The following is a 17,496-nucleotide window of genomic DNA, read 5'->3' on the forward strand; positions in this document are numbered from 1 at the left end:
GCTAATTAATTTTCACATCACAGTGTGATAGGTAGGTAGGGAGCTAATCTAAGCATTTGTGCTATGGTGATGAAAGGTGTGTTACGAGTACAATAAATTATTTTTTATTATTCTTTGGAGGAGGAAGAGGTGGTTATGTAATTTGTCCCAAACCACAGAGGTATTTGCATTACAGTTGAAACTTACAGCCGAAACCTCATCTGATAAAGTTAGTTGTATCACGGGCCCTCTTACCGATTCTTACCTGGCTTGCTCCCAAAGACAGTGCTATGGTAGTGAACTTCGCTTTCCACTGTGCCTGAGGAGCAGCATTATTGGCACTCGAAGTGACTTTCTTCCCTTCTTTGTGTTTTGAATGATGTGTGTTTTTGAAACGAACCTGATGGGAAGTTTGAAAACATTTCAGAAGGGCCTCCAAGTTTATGGGAGAGAAGGATGGGCAGCAGCAGGAGGCCACATTCCATATAGGGGCAAATATGATTGGATTGTAATTTGCTTTTGAAATCTAAGAGTCTTTCTAATTGGTAAAATGATGATGTCACTCTTGCTTGGGCAAATGGAAAGTAGTGAGGTAAAAACCTCTTTGTTGGCTTGGCTTGGCTCTCGTGAGCTGTTCCATTAAGTACCCTAGAGTGCAGAGAGAGACAGAGGGAGGGGGACCTAGGAGCAGTGCCCGTAGAGGTTGTTCTTTCCTCTGTGCCTCCCCAGAGCTGATAGGGGGTTCCCAACTGCCCTCTCATCTTGGGATACCAGAGTTTCCAACATCGATATCAGAAAAGAGAAAATACTAGTAAAACTGTTTTTCATGTAGAAAGGGATCATGGTTGGAATTCTCCAGTTTCTGGAGAATTTAATTTCTAGAAAGTTTATGGATGGACTTCAGGCAGTGATGGGCCCTGAGATCATAGGCTTTCCTCTCTTCAGTGACTTTAGTTGAAGGTATGTGAGCATCAGATTCTTGTAGAGTATCTGATTCAGTTTCCTATGTCCTGAAATGTGCTCAAGATTTGCATCAGTAGTAATTTAGATGATAAAATCTTTTGACTTTGAAAGTTGGTGGTGGGGGTGGTAGTAGAGAGGAAAGCCAGAAAGAACAAGTCCTATCATTTGATCCATTTCCAATAGCTTTTCTCTGATAGTCAGATTTCCCTGGTCTCTACAATTTCTCATGCTGGTGGGTGTCAGCCTAAACACCTAAGCAGATGGCCTAAATAAGAGGGGAGATTTGACATTTAGCTGTTAATTTATTTTACGATGTGGGCTGCCATGTATTATACATGAGGTAAATAAAAGTGATGGACTAATTATGGAAACGTGCGCTGCCTTCCAATTACTCTTGGATTCCATGTTTAATATTTTGAAGTATTCCAATTACAGAGATTTGTCACTGCAACAAACTTTTTTATCTGTGGAATTCCAACTTTATCTGCAGTGAGCCTTGGCTGATTTTGTTCTGCTAAGTAAATGAACATCCTAGACTTTTCACCACAATTGGGATTTTTTTTTCCCTGGTTGAATCATATTTTAGACTTATATTTTTGACAACCTATTTCACAGTTGACTGGCCTCCCCCTCCAAATCTGGGATTCTGGTCCACTTTCAAATAGGAGATCCACATTTGTTATCATAAAAGGGCAATCTTGTCATTTTAAAACGATCACTTCTGGTTAATTCAAGATCTGTAACTTGTTTTGGTCTATTAACTTTTTCATATTTCTTTCAAGAACAGTTTGATTGGGAGAGGAATGGATCAACATGGCGAATGGTTTAAATGGCTGGTTAAAAATTATATATATGTATCTGTGTGTGTGTGTGTGTGTGTGTGTGTGTGTGTGTGTGTGTTTATTTTTAAAGCAGAAACAGCTAGGTTCTTTAAAGCTTTGGTTAATAGTAATAGGAGCACCAGAAAATTTGCAAAATTAGATGAGAGGATTGTTTTACTTTGTGTCTAAATACTTCATAACACTTAATTTTGTTTTATTTTGGACTTATATTCTAATTTATGCTAGCTACACAACCCAGAGCCATCCTCCTTAATTTCTTAAACATTCTAAGAATTTTATAAAAATGGAAATTTTTTGTTTGTTTGCTTTTCAGTGTAAGATAATTATTGCCTCTAATCCAGCACTTATCAATTTTAATTTGATCTTTTGCAAAAAGTGAGATTCATCCAATGAAGCACACTGTCTTTATTACAAAGAAAAATACTATGCATTTTATGGTTTGAGCATTATATCCATAAATGGTTAATTAGTTTTATATGCTTATAATCTAATCTCACTTCAAAAAATCATTTGAGACAGCTTATACAAATTCGTAAACCAAAGTAGGCAAACTATAAATGAATTATAAATCAGGAACAGAGAACTATAGATAGAATAGAAAGTCAAAACTTGGGAAAGAGTGTGAACATAAAGAGGAGGACAGAGTTGCTAAAGATGAGCCACAAATTGGCTCTCTGCTTCTTAGCATCCAAATTAAAAGGGAAACAGGATCAGTTTCATAGACAAGTGATACGTAAGTAACAAACATACCTGTTCCTCAGGGTAAACAAAGGTTTTTTTTTTTTTTTTTTTCCTGGTAATTAGGTTGCTTATATTATAATGTTACTTTATAAATATTAATACATTAGTATACATTTTTGAAATAATTTTTATTATTTTTGTGTCATTCTTGCTCCATAACAAAACCGAAGCATGGTTGCTTACAACAACAAATGTTTATTATTTCTCTGTATTCTGTGGATTGGCTAGGTGGTCCTTTGGGTCTGAGCTGGTTTGCATATGGCTGGACGGTCGAGGATGGTCTTGGGTGGTCTGAGCTAGGAATTCTGGGATGGCTGAGTTCTGTCTGTCCATGCTCCTCCAGAAGGCTAATCAGGCTTGTTTATGGTGGCAGAAGGGTTCCCAGTAGAAAGAGAGAGCCAGCTCCAACAAGTACTTTATCAAATCTGTTTATATCAAGTTTGCTAATGTCCCATTAGCCAAAACAAGCCATATGTCCAACCCAGATTCAAAGAATAGAGAAAGAGACTGTCCCTCTTGACGGTGAAAGCTACAAAGTCCCATTGCAAAGGGGCGTGAATGCATATAGAGAGGAATTCTTGTGGCTCTTTTTTGCAAACAGTCTACCACAGTTCTGAAGCCAGTATCTTTCTTTACTACTCCCCATTGATCATTGAAACTTAATCTAAGCCTGGAGTAGAAAAGAATGACATTGTGTCTGCTATCAATTTGTTGCCTCTCAAATTTGAATGCATTCTTCAATATATATGCTCTGTGATAAGCAACGGAATTCCTTGAAACTTTTCTCCTTAAAGGGAGCACTATGGCAAGCTTCCTCAGTAAAGGGCACTGAAGGGATATTGTAGAAAGAAGAGGCTTCCTGCAGTTTCTGATGAGCCCAGAGGTCAACAGCATGGGTGTGAGGACACCCCATTGAGCCAGCCCCAGCCACGGGCCCAGGGCCTTGGCCTACCTAGCGTTAGTCCTCTCCATATGGAAACCAGAACCGTGTAGAACCTGCAAGCCACTGCCTGCCACCTAGAGAGTCACACATTCTGCTGTTATTCCTTCCACGAGCACGAACTTCTCCCCACTGTGCAGCCTGGATGCTCTGATGGCCCTGCCCCTGTCCAGCACCCAGACTCCCCCTGCACATCCATGTCATTGGTTGCTGATCATCTGTTTCATCACAGCTCTGGCTGTGCAAAGCCAGGCAACTTTTCTGCTATCCAGTGGCCAAACCACCTTTTCACCAATGAGGCCTGAATCCCTTGCAAGTTTGTTCTTCCCTGATTATTCTCCGTCTACCCTACAGTGGCATGTAGAGTTTCCTTTATCTTACGGTTGCTTCTTAATCAAGGATAATAACTCTTACATTAAATTCTCTGTGTAACCTACTGTGTGGTTTCTATGTCCTCCTTGGACCCAGACTACTACAGACATGATGTAGAAAAAATGGAAAAACTGAAGACTGCCCTCCTTGATCTTGGTGAACAAATGGACAAGTCAGCTAGATGGGAAGCGGAAGAAGAGGAAACAGCATTGCAGAAAGAAGGGAAATGGAAGTAAAAGGAGCTAGCTCATTGTTTCTCTTCTTTCCCCCTAGGGCAGAAGCTAGGGGCCACTTTGAGCATTAAGGTGCCTAGTCAATGCAGAATAACTGGAATCCTCGTACATCGCTGGTGAGAGTATATAATGGCATAAACTCTTTGACAAATGTCTGGCACTGTTTTCTTTCTCTCTCTTTTTTTTTAATGAAACAAAAATATGAATATCCTACCACCCGGAGCTTTCAATTCTAGGAAAATCTATCCAAGAGAAAAATATTTATGCAGGAATGTTCAGCTTTTTTCATAATAGGCCTAACCTTGGAAATAGCTCAAGTACCCCTCAAGAGGAAAATTAATAAAATGTGATATATTCATATAGTGAAATACGATACAGTAATAAAAAAGAGATGACCAGTGATACATACAGTAACATGGATGAATCTTCCAAACATCCATTCATCCATCCATGTTATTTTTTGACGTATATAAAAGTAAACTCCGTGGTGCCTGGGTTAAGCGTCCGACTTCGGCTCAGGTCATGATCTCGCATTTTGTGAGTTTGAGCCCCGTGTCGAGCTCTGTGCTGGCAGCTTGGAGCCTGGAGCCTGCTTCAGATTCTGCATCTCCCTCTCTCTGTGCCCCTCCCCTGCTTGCACTTTGTCTCTCTCTGTCTCTCAAAATTGAATAAACATTAAAAAAATTTAAAAAGAACAAACCAAGTAAGTATACTCCTTTAAAATTTTACTGGATAATGTCCCTAAAAACATGAAAAATTAATCAAGAGTAAGAATTAGAAATGACAGATGGGGTGCCTGGGTGACTCAGTTGGTTAAGCATCTGACTTCGGCTCAGGTCATGATCTTACAGTTCGTGGGATTGAGCCCCACATTGGGCTCTGTGCTGACAGCTCAGAGCCTGGAGCCCACTTCAGATTCTGTGTCTCCCTCTCTCTCTGCCCCTCCCCTGCTCATGCTCTGGCTCTCTCTGTCTCAAATATAAATAAAACATTAAAGAAAAAAATTTTTAAAGTAAACTGCAGTTATCTATACATTTCATACTAAATATTTCAGCATGCTTATTATTAAGTAGTTTTGTTTCCTCACAGTCATGTGAAAGAAACATGAAAGAAGATCACATATAGTTTTCTTGCATATGAAGTTCTAAAATTAGAAAATCTGATCTATGGCAGATAAAAACAAGAATGTTGGTTGCCTCTGGGGAGGTAAAGGTGGTGATTGAGTCAGGGATGGGAGACCTGAGAGAATTTCCTGGGGTGGTAGTCATGTGCTGACATCTTGATAGAAGTTTGGGATAAGAGAAAAGTGTGTGTATGCATTTGTCAACATCTGCAAACATACACTCAGATTTGTATGATTCATTTCATGTACATTTTACATCAAAAGAAAAAATGTAAACAAGCATAACTAGTTCATAAGGATGCAGATGGATAGATGGATAAGTATATGATAAAAAGAAAGTGTATGTAAATGTTAGTGGTAGAAGCTGGGTGGTAGGTAACAAGATAGTCACTGTAAAATTCTCCCAACTCTGCCGGATATTCAAAATTTTCATAAGGGAAAATCTTGTAAAGTGCCCAGTTAGGTATAGGGAGCCCTTGTGCACTCAGTGTAAGAGGGCACTTCCCCTGGCTACCGGGGGAAGATGGCAGGTCCGTAGCTGAAGCCACATGCACAACTGTTCTCACAGGAGCACTGGGGTGGCAGCAGAAAGTGGGTAGTTGACGAGTCCAACACGGTGTTCCTCATGCTTTGAGTGTGCTGTTCTTGTCATGCAGAAATTTTCATGTGTCTCAAGGAGGAGAGTCCTCACCAGAACCCTACCCTACTGGCACCCTCATAACAGACCCCCAACCTCCAGAACAGTGAGAAATAAATGTTGTTCGAGCCACCTGGCCTGTAGTATTTTCTCATAGTAGCTGCACCAACTAAGACACTGGCTCAATGTCAGGGTAGTTCAGATTGTACTGCTATATATTGAACATGTGAATAAATGAATCAGTGACAAAAGTCACACACCATTAATCTTCCACTCTACCTAAAACAATCATTTTATGGTTTACATATTCAAACAGGATCAATTCCATAAGACAAATGATCTATAAGGAACAAACATACCTGTTCTCCAAGGTAAACAAAGATTTTTTCCTGCTGATTAAGTTGCTTACATTAGGATGTTATTCTATATAATATTAATATGTTAGTGTATTTTTAACTGTCAATACAAGTTTTATTATTTTAGTGTCATTTCTGTTCCATGACAAAACACAAGCCTTGTGGTTTAAAACAACAAAAATTTATTATTTTTCTTTATTCTGTGGGTTGGCTAAGTGGTTCTTTGGGTCTGAGCTGCTTTGGCTGTGGCTGGATGGCCTAGAATGGTGTAGGGTGGTCTGGGATGGTCTAAGGTATTCTGTTTTAGCAGGTGGAGCTAAGACAGGTGGCCAGAAGCCAAATGAAGAGTGTTTGTTTGAAGGAGAAGAGAGAAATCAATTATGTCAGAGGTTGCTGATGGTCCAGGGAACAGAGATCTACACTGTCTGGCCACTTTGTAACAGAGACTAATAACGGCCCATCCACGACTCTTGTCATCTCACCACAGATCACATAAAACAGCCACTGAACTCCCTTATCCATTCATCCCTTGGAAGGAGCGTGGCTGGTGAACAGGTCCAAAATACCAAGACAGCATTTAGTTAAAGGGACTTTTGAAATCATATCATTGGATTATCTTTACCTGTTGAATTAAAAGGTTGTACCCAGCAGGAAGAAGCTCAGAGGGAGGATGGGGTCTTGAATAAACAAGTAAATAAAGCTGCATTTTCTTTATCACACATCTGAATGTGTGATAAGTAATTAAATGACCTTACCTCATTAATAAATAGTCACACTCTGAAAGGTCTATTTTTAATGCACTTCATTAAGTATAATTTTGATTTTTAAAAGTATAGTAGTATGGATCCAAGTATAATGTGTGTGTTGATTGTAGATGAGATGCATAATTTATAATAATGCAGAGGTGCCCAAATGTATACACAACATACAGGAGATTGCTAGGACAGTCTTGGGCATTCCATAAATATTTGTTAATTAAATGAATCCTGTTGCACTTTTAAAGTTTTTTTTTTTTTCCAGGAGATTCCTACTGTCATAGATGAGATGGTAATATAGATCCCTCTCTTAGAGGCTGTGCCATTGGTTTTCCTGGCAACGTAAGAGTCACGGTAAAGTTGTCAAACTAGAAAAGAGGCAGGTGGTCATAAACGGATTTCTTAAACCAGCAAAAAGTCTTTAAAAAGGAATAATTAATTAAAGCTCTTGCTTAATTAAGTGTTCCTTGATTGCCGGGTCCTCATGTCATTCCTAATGAATAGAGCTTCTGTCTGTAACCACCTCTTGGCCTCACAGAAGGTCAGGACTATCCCTGTTACTTTCAGAGCAGAAACTGAGGGCCGTGGACACCGTAAGACTGCAGCAGGTTACTGGTTAGATAGCAGCAGTGATGGTTCTTGAACAAGACTCTTCGTTAGTTTTTCTTCCGATACCCTATTAAGGATCCTAAGTTCATAACCATTGTTTTCAATTTTTAAATGCATATTTATTTATTTTGAGGGGTGGAGGTAGGAAGAGATGGAGAGAGAGAGAGATCCGGGAGATCATGGATCCGAACCATGAGATCATGATCTGGGCTGAAATCAAGAGTCAGACACTTAACCAACTGAGCCACCCAGGCGCCCTGCCTCTGTTAATTTTCTTATGAACTCATTTGGACCATTCATTTGAAAGACCCTCAGCGGTTCTGATGTGTATGTGAAAAGAAGGGACTAAGAAATAGCATCGGCAACATAGTTATGTCTATTTAGTGCTTATTTTCCACATTCCTTGGCCTACGAAAGAAGTTAAGGTGATCTGTCCTACGGAGCAGGGGTTGAGCACTCAGATACAGGATCCAAAGCCTTGGTAAAAATGAACATGCCATAGGAGAATGATGGCGATGCAGAGCATGTGTGTTGGTGAGAGGGAGGGTGTGAGGGTCAGCCTCAACCGGTGTGTGCAGGCCCACTGTGGTACCATCTTACAGCTTTCCGGAACATTGGATTTCTATGTGAAGTCTCCACTTTTGTGTGTTGGTTACTAATTCAAAATTTCAAATGTTGGGTAGACAAAACACTGTGCACCTAAGATTAACAAAAAAAAAAAAAAAAAAGATCAAACATCTCTGTGGGACGGATTTGGCCCAAGGCTTCCTCTTTGCATCTCTGATGTTGAGGTTTGGGGTTATTCGCTAAAAAATTTCCTGTGGGCCTAATATTGCAGAAAACACTATGGGGATGGGGAAAAGGGAAACCTACAGTAATTGAGGGCATGTTTCTTATCTTCTGGGAATTCCTAACTCAGTTGGGAAGATCAACATTTGTGTATCTATGCACAGATATATATAAGATATAGTCAGGGAGGCACATAATTGATGTTAGATCAGGTGGTATAAACGATAGGAATTCAGAAGACGGTTAATGGAAATAAATTGGGGTGTGGGCTGATAACTGATGTATTGCTTCTCCATGCCAAGTACATATCTTTTGCTTAATGGACCTGGGCCATTTAATCTTTTTGCCTTGGTGACACGGTATAAAGCTGTGTCGTTATAGAAGGAAAGGGTCTTGCCTCCTGGTTCTGGGGTGCTAGCTTGGCAGGCCCCCTCCGCCTGCCCTCCGGGGCCTGGCTTCTCCAGTTGCCGGCTCCTTCAGCACACAGCAGCCAATAGCACGAATGGGCCAGCAGCAACTCCTGCCATGTACCTTAGGCAGTTCTGTAGCAGATTGCTTCCAGGGACACGTTGGTGGGGGAACAGCTTTTCCTGATACTCTGAACAGTGGATTTCTGGAGCGTTCCAGAGGGACAGTTTCTATCAGGTTCCACCAGCATGATGATGCCACCCTGCCATTCAGTGAGCCATAGATCTCAGCCAAGAGCTTCTCTCCTGGGTGCTGATCACTTGTTACTCTAACCCCTTGTTAGAGTTAATACTGTTTTATATTCAACATTCCCTGTTAAAATTACTCTGTAACTTTGGTCTTCTAATTGGACCAAGAGTGATAGAGGGTATGTTTTTTTCTCCTTCAAACTCAGTGATTTTTCCAGGTGCTGTGTTTGAGCTGTAAACTGCACCCCTTTGATCTTCCTCCACTCCTAGCGTTCAGTTTTAGTGGGGGCTGTCCACCTTGGTTCTCAGCCTTCTCCTGACTGGTTTATAGAGAGTTCTTTTTTCTTTTAAAACTTGAGCTGTGGTGCTGGTAATATTCTATGTTGAGGTTATAATGAAAATTATGTATAAGTATATAGATTTGTCAGTACTCATCAAAATATACCCTAAAAATGGGTGTGCTTGTTGTATATAAAATGTATCTCAATAGAGGAAATAAAAAAAAAAAAACACTTGTTCTCTAGAACTGAGTTTAAGAGTATAAACTGCCTGAGACCTACTTCCAGCCTGGTGGGGAAGGCCAGCTGGAGAGGAGGAGGCTGATGTGCACAGAGGCAAAGAGAGACAAGGAAAGGGAAAGTTCGCAGGTTCTGATCCCTGCTCTTTGTTTTCCAAGAATGGATGTACCTCTTTCTTTTCTGCTCTTTGCTCTTGTGAGCTAATAAATTATTTTGCACGAACTAGTTTAATTTGATTTTCTTCTACTGGAACTAAAATAATACATAAAGAAAAAACCATCATGGCCTGAGCTTATCAGTGCGGGCAGACTTTATTTCAGGCATGAGAGTGAGCTTGATCTTGTAGGGTGCACAGAGGAGAGGTAGAAAAGCACTGCGGGTGACCATGCAGAGGAAGCTCAGGGGAAAGAAAGGATAAGTGTGGCATTTGTGGAGACTGGCCCACGGAATATAGCAGTTCCCAGCAGAGACTTTGAAATCAATTGGATTTGGGCTTAAATCTTAGCTTTGCTATTTGCAGGCTTATGTCCTGGGGTAGAGACCCAAGGTCTCTGAGCTTCAGATAAGTGTATCAAGGTGCAAATGAGATTAAGTATCTACAACATCATAGTGACTAGCGCAGTAATAGAAATGATGGTAAAACTAACGATGGTCTTTACTTGTGTTTGTGGTTATTGGAAAAGAATGCTGAAAGACACAGTGATTTAATTCTAAATGAATTATTGGTGTAATTGATGCCCTCGTCAAGAAAGTCTGAGAAAAATAATTAACCAAATTGCAATGACTTGGAAAAGAAGTAGGTGATTCCTAAAAGTCAGCTATGGCTCACCAAGTGCAGATCATGCCAAATTAGCTTCTTTTCCCCTTATTACTTTTATGAGATGGAAGGAGAAGGGAAATGTTATCAACACGGTCTATCTTTTTGGAAAAGCTGTAAAGTTATCACAGAGACAGACTTGGACAGTTTCAGCCAGGGGGCCTCCCTTTTCACAGAGTATCCTAGATTTCTCATCAGCTGTGTCCAATTTTTAGAAAGCCTTTTCTTTTATTGACCTGAAGTTGCCATATTTGCATATTTGTTCTGTTTGGAAGTACACAGAAAGAGGACCGGTTTTTTCTTCTTTCTACCACTTGAAGACCCTTCTTACATCTTCCTTCAGCTATTTTCTCCTCTTTTACATTAATCTTCATTTCCTCCCACTACTCTTCGGTTAACAAAAATTCTAAACCTGCTCAGTTGTCCTTCTCTTCAATGCTTTATTGTACCATCACCCTTCCAAAATGTGGAGTCTCTTAGAATTTGGTTGTGGTATTTCTGATGTTTTCAGACCTACACGGATTACACGAGGATGGATACATAGGATGCATTAATATTTTTAAGCTAAAAAATATTTTTATCTTTTGATTTCAATACTATTAACATTATAAAGGAGCTGGGTCACATTGTTGACTCGTATTGAGCCCGAGAAGAACAAAATTCAACTGTACCATTTAAAAGATACCTTTCTAATCCAAATCTATAGCTGTGCTATAATTATTGATTTCTTTAATCTAAAATGTATGGTTATACCATTATCCTTCTTGTTAGTTTCAGCACAGTAACCCAACCTGTCAAAATCTTGATCCTGTCGTCTGTCATGTTAGTTATCCCTTGCGGCTTCGTTTCATCTTCGAATTGGATTTGCATGATCCTACAACACAAGCCACTGACAGAAGTGTTGAATGGGACAGAACCAAGTGCGGAGCCCTGAAGCATGTCCTAAAGACTCTCTTCTACATTGACATAGTTTTATTAATTGGCACTCTTTCAGAAAAAGTATTTCAATCGGCTAATTTTCTTTCTTGCACCCTGGTCATCTTCTCACATTGAAATCAAGAAAAACTTCTTTGGAGTTGTGAGGAGACTGGATTCTAATTTCTGGTTATATTAGTCAGAATTATTCAGGGAAACAGAAATGTGTGTGCACACACACACAAATATTTATGTACACATGCCTTCAACTGATTTGACAAGGCCCACCCACATTAGAGCTAGTAAGTAACCTGCTTTAGTCAAAGTCCACTGATTTAGATGTTAATCTTATCCAAAAATACCATCACAGAAACATTCAGAATAACGGTTGACTAAAACCTGGGCACCGTGGCCCAGCCAAGTTGATACATAAACTTAAGCATCACACAGGATTTAGCCACATCTGGCCTGGCGCGAGGGCTGCCACAAAGAATTGCTCAGTGTACATCCTTCACAAAGTCACCGTGCTGGAGAAGTGAGGGGGCACTGAACTGTAGTCGTTGCACTGCTCACCAACCGTGTATCCTGGGCTAGGACTGCATCTACTAGCAGGAAGGACACATTGTACTAATTAGTATGCAGGCACGGTCTATTTACTAAGCCATGTGCCCTTGGGCACCTTTTTGTAATTGCACAGAGCCTTAGAAGAGCCAAGCTTTGGTCTTACACTTAGCTTCTAATTCTGACTCAGCTTCTCAGTAGCTGTATGTCCCACGGGCTAGGTCATTTATTTCTGTGAAGCCAGTTTTCTTCATCTGTAAAATAGAATATGTACCTGATGGTAAGGCTTAGATGAGAGGAATTAGCATGGAAGAAATGCCTGGCTGGCTTGGTTTCTGGCACACAGTAGTTAGGAAGGAAAAGGTAGCCAGGATGATGATGTCGTACAGCATCCTCCTGATCTACAAGCTGGTATTTCCTCCAAAAACAGCCTCTCAGCGTGTTCTCCATCTCAGCATTCCTTCTTTACGTGGCTTAAGTGTGGACTCCACTTGGAACTACTGGCCGATCTGCGTGACCACAAGAGCTGCTTTCCAGACTTTTCAACAACAAGAGACTCGGCACTGAAATTCCTTGTCTGGCTTAGGCAACGTCTGTCTGTGAGGAGTCAAGGGACAGGGAGACAGGCCCATAAGTTCCCATTGCCCGGAGCACACAGCTGGCAAGTCTATTTAAGTCCTTGCTGAAGTCCCTTTTGACACTCATAAATGCAGAATGTCCTATTTTATCAAGACAAGGAGTTCTAGAGAGACACGAAACACATGACCGCCGTGCAACCTTCCCAAATGGAGCAGAACATGTGGTTGCAAGTAATGTTTGTAAATAAATTATTAAGTCATACAAAGAAATGCAGAATTGAGGAGGATGAATAACAAGACGTTCTTCCCTTAATTAAAAGGAGTTGGCTGCCTTGAAATACCAACGGATCATTTGCCTTTGTAGAGGAGAGATACTAGGAAGCAAGCATTAAGTCCCTTCTGATAATTACACAGCAGCTTAAAAATCTCAAATATATGGGTTTTTAGTTCAACACACTCCTTCAAAAAAGGGACGATGCCTTGAACAAATCAATTGTAACTGAGCAGAAACTAAGAGAACATCTTACATGGCTGGATTTTTATAAAAGTCACAATTTAAAAACATCTGAGGATGTCGTTCTTCTGTAAAGGGTATTCTTACTCCAATGGACTCTGTTCCAGATTAATTAAAAAACGTCCCTAACAAAGCATGTTAGCATCCTTACCATCTTCCTTCTTGTCCTTCCTGTTCCTCTACTCTACACAAAAGCAGTCTTGACACTGACGGTGGTGTTTGTGCACGCCTGGCAGAAAACCCAAAGGCTACTAAAAGCTGGTTTGTTTTCTTTTCGGCAGTAACACCCCCGCCCCAACCACCCCACCCTTGGCATTTTCTGCCCCTCTCCCTGAAGTCAGGCCTTCCGATGGATAGCTTAGGAGAAAGAAGGGGAGGGAGGGAGGGAAAGAGAGGAGGAGAGAGGGAGGGAGGGAGAGACCAGTTATAGATGCAACAGCAGGAGCAAAGGGAAGGAGGGAGAGAACTCGCAATGGTGTGCTTGGCTGTTTTGCTGGTGACCGTGGAGTAAGATTGAATCTGTGATAACTTGTCAAGAGTAGAAAGAACTTGGAGCTTTTGGATGAGATCTTTACATCTGTGATCTTAATCCGCTTGCAGCTCCTGAGGCCCTCCATTGACAAACTCCCTCTAAGCCGTGGATAATAAAACCGCAGCCTCAGAAAAGGCTTCGAGGTTGTCAGTTCATTGTAGTGAAAAGGACAAAGGCCTTGTGAGGGGTGACTCGGCCAAGGTCACTCAGCCAGCTGTGTCTGCAGCGGCACTAAAATCCATATTACTTGAAATCAGGGCTTTTTGTCACTGCAAAGTCTCTGTAAACGGCTCCCCATTTCCATTTTCTCTAGTTTGATATCCCTTTGCACTCTCCTGAAAATACACGTTGGCTTGTGCATTGATTTACTTTCCTTATACTTTTCCATGAGGCTGAGGAACATGGGCAGTCATCTTAACGTTTAAATAAATATCTTAGTTTGGCATGAAGCGTCATTCTCTACTGCCGTCATCCTGCCGAGTCCTCCCAGGGCTCAGGCTTCTAGAGCCTAATCCAATCTCTGTCCTGTGCACACATCTACCCCACTTTTGCATCCTTGCACATGCCACACCTCTGCCTGAGAAATCCTAACAACACTGGCAGTGATGAGCATTTAGGGGCTGCATCCAATGCCTTACCAGCAGTGGCCGACTGGCAGATCACTAGGATCTGTTACCTAGTGACTTAGACTACTGGCACACTGACTATTCAGAAAGCACAGCACTGTCATCTGTTACTTCTGGAGCTAAAGGGAATATTTCATTGTGTTATCTAGGGAATATCATGGTGTATCAGTTAAGGCTCAGATAGGAAAACAGAAACTGGTCTAGGTATTTCAAGTAGGAAGGATCTTAAAGTAGGAGATTGGATACATGCAAAACCATCGGACCACTGGAAGTTGAAAAGTCAGAAAAAGGCTCTGCTAGCTGTCAGTTTCCTGTTAAAGTTGCGGGACCCACAGAATGGTCACCACAGCCTGAAATTCTAAATTAGGTGATTTTCAGAGACCACTGCAAAATCTTTTGTCAATCAGCTGAAGTCCATGCCTTGGCGTGCTTCTTCTGGAAGAGCGTTAGTATCGCTCTGTTTTCCTCTGCCTTCTTTATATCATGGGGGCTCTTTTTATTGGTACAATCTAGCCTGGAAAACTTACAGCAAGACATTCTGGGAAATGTAGTTTCCAGGCTTTTAGCCTGTAAGATCCAGGAGGGGGTGGCAATTTGCCAGCAATCTGGCACAGATGGTCTCCATATTTCTTCATGTTGCTGTGGGAGAGGAAGAATAAAATCCTTTTTTTAGCTTCCGTTTCCATTCTAGGTAGGCAATGGCTTTTCTTATCAAAAGGAATTTAAACTTCCTCCTCTCATCTCCATAGCCTGCAAAAGAACACTGGCTGCAAAGAGAAAAAAGCTACAAAAGACACTGCAAACACAAAACACAAATGCTCTAAGGGCGGCAGTCATTCCAAGTTAATTCTCTAGATGAGAGGCCAAGAAACTTTTTCTGTAAAGGGCCCGATGGTAAATATTTTAGGCTTCCTGAGCTGTATGGTCTCTGTCACAACTTCTCAACCCTGCTTTCATAGGGCTAAAGCAGTCATAAATAATACGTAAATGAACGAATAACTATGTTCCAATAAAACTTTATTTACAAAAAAACAGGTGGTGGGCCATATTTGGCCTGCAGGCCATAGTTTTCTGATTTCTGACTGAGATCAGTAGCCAGCAAAAAATCCCCCCAAAACAAAACCAACCTCCTCCCCCAGAGCAGACAAACAAAACAAAAACATTTCGGTTACCTAGTAGAGTTAAATGGGACAGTAAACGTGCAGGGGACAGTGAGGTGGGTACAGAATGGGCAAGAATTATTTGCTTAGTTGTTTGGGTTAAGGATACGGGGATGGAGGCTGTTACTATACTTTGGTGAGGAGGAAGCAGAGATTAATAACTGAATCCACGTGTATCTTTGTACTTGCTTCTACACACGCATATGCGTTATACCTGGGACATACAATCCTCCTGATAAGAGTTTGAGCCTAGCAGTCTCAACAAAACCGTTTTTGGACCATTTCCAACAGTTTTTATATTGCAAGCGATGAAAGCCCAACCCAAACTGGCTTAAGCAAAAAGAAGGACGCCTTGGCTCTCATAACTGAAAACACCAGGGGCATCACTGACTTGCTGCAAAGCTGGCCCTGGGCGTGTGCACAGTGTCAGCAGAAATCAGTCTCTCACTGTTCAGCTCTGCCTCTCTGTGCTTTTCTTCATTCTCACTCAGGCAGACTTTCCCGTTGGGGCGGAGCACCTATGATCTGCCAGCCTCACAAGCCCAGCCGGAGAGGCATGCCACTTTCCTCAGCTCCAGCAAAGTCCCGGGGCTGATTTCAGTTGCCCTGAACTCAGTCTCAGGCATGATGCAGAACCAATTATTCTGGCAAGAGGGCAGGAGAATGCTGACCGCCAAGCCTTGGTTATACGCCCCACGGCAGGTGGGATTGGCCCCGTCTCAGCCGCACCGACCGGAAATAGCGGAGGAAGCATAGTTCCTCAAAGGAAATCGGAATGTTATCAGATTGTAGTAAAAGGAAGTCTAGGCAGATAAAAACCATGAGTCCACTAGCTGGACTTGCTTTCAGAGAAGCCCAGTTTTCCCCATGGCTGCTTCAGTGCAGACACCTGAATGAGGCAGGCAGTGTCTGCCACATAGGGTTCGGGTTCTGATGTCCCTCCAGCCATAGTATGAGGCAGATCAGTAAATAAGGTTGAGTGACCAAAGAGAACTTACTTAGTTCGGATAAGTGCAACGAAACTTTGGGGGAAGATTTTTCAATGGGATGAAGACTATTATCCTTCCCAAACCAGAATTGTTTGTCATTTGTTCTGGTTTGTCTTTAGTGTTCATGAAAACAGTAATGAGAGGGAGGGAGGGGGAGGGGGGGGAGGGAGAGAGGGAGAGGGAGAGAGGGAGGGAGAGAGAGAGAGAGGGAGAGAGGCAGGGAGGGAGAGAGGGAGGGAGGGAGAGAGGGAGGGAGGGAGAGAGGGAGGGAGGGAGAGAGGGAGAGGGAGAGAGGGAAAGAGGGGAGAGAGAGAGAGAGAGAGAGAGAGAGAGAGAGAAGAAAAAAATGAGCTGGAGAGGGGCGCCTGGGTGGCTCAGTCGGTTAAGCGGCCGACTTCGGCTCAGGTCGTGATCTCGCGGTCCGTGGGTTCGAGCCCCACCTCGGGCTCTGTGCTGACAGCTCAGAGCCTGGAGCCTGTTTCAGATTCTGTGTCTCCCTCTCTCTGACCCTCCCCCGTTCATGCTCTGTCTCTCTCTGTCTCAAAAATAAATAAACATTAAAAAAAAATTAAAAAAATGAGTTGGAGAGAGGAAAAAAACAAAGGTCACATTTTCCTTTCTAGGGGGCTTGGCACTTGATCTTACCTTTCCTTTAGCTTTTATTCACTGAAGTGAGTAAAGACTTTGAAGCTTTTAAAAGCAAAGCGCATATAGATTTCATTTTATCAGGTTAAAGAGATGTGAATCTCATCATGCCTGGAACGGACCCCACCCTGCCAACCGTGGCTATGCAATTTAAGTGTGGCCACCAGTACAGCGGTGTGAGCAGGCACTGACCTTTTAGATTAGTGCCTAAGCCTTCATTAAGAAAAGCATCCAAAATGACAGCCGTGCCTCTAAGGAAGCCCAGCATTCCACACTGGTAGCCCAAGCAGTGAAAATTGACTTGGCGTGGGATTCTCCTCTCCCGGGCCCCCATACTGGGAGCCAGGAGCACAAGACAGCATGTTGGCAGATTCCAATCACTTAGGAGCTTTCCTTTATGACGCTGTTTTGTAAGAATGTGTCTAGTTAAATTCACAGGGTCATTGACTGCGGCTTTCAAAACACGAGGTTTTATGAAGGAATGCAGACCTGGAATCTAAGGTTCAGAGCCCAGACCTTCAAACAGATTAATCGCCATGGGGAGCATCATAAGAGTTTTCCAACTTTGGCTTCATCCTTTGCCCTAGCAACTGCAGGGCTCCTATTCAGCAGACCCAGGTGTCCACTATGGTCTGTTGGACAGAGC

The 17,496-nt window shown here is 42.0% G+C and overlaps 1 long non-coding RNA gene across 2 annotated transcripts; it reads right to left on the reverse strand.

Annotated features, from left to right (window-relative positions):
* Window positions 1–10,536: 10,536 nt before the first annotated feature.
* Window positions 10,537–17,171, reverse strand: LOC132695464 (uncharacterized). Of its 2 annotated transcripts, none has more exons than XR_009617831.2 (3): window positions 17,043–17,171; window positions 12,081–12,403; window positions 10,537–10,843 (listed from the first exon to the last, which is right to left on the reverse strand). It is a non-coding gene; the product is annotated as an uncharacterized LOC132695464 (long non-coding RNA). The 2 variants fall into 2 exon arrangements; XR_009617830.2 differs by having other exon boundaries at window positions 16,851–17,171.
* Window positions 17,172–17,496: the final 325 nt, after the last annotated feature.

Source organism: Panthera onca, chromosome B4 (assembly GCF_046562875.1).
Source record: "Panthera onca isolate mPanOnc1 chromosome B4, mPanOnc1 haplotype 2, whole genome shotgun sequence".
Lineage (NCBI taxonomy): Eukaryota > Metazoa > Chordata > Mammalia > Carnivora > Felidae > Panthera > Panthera onca.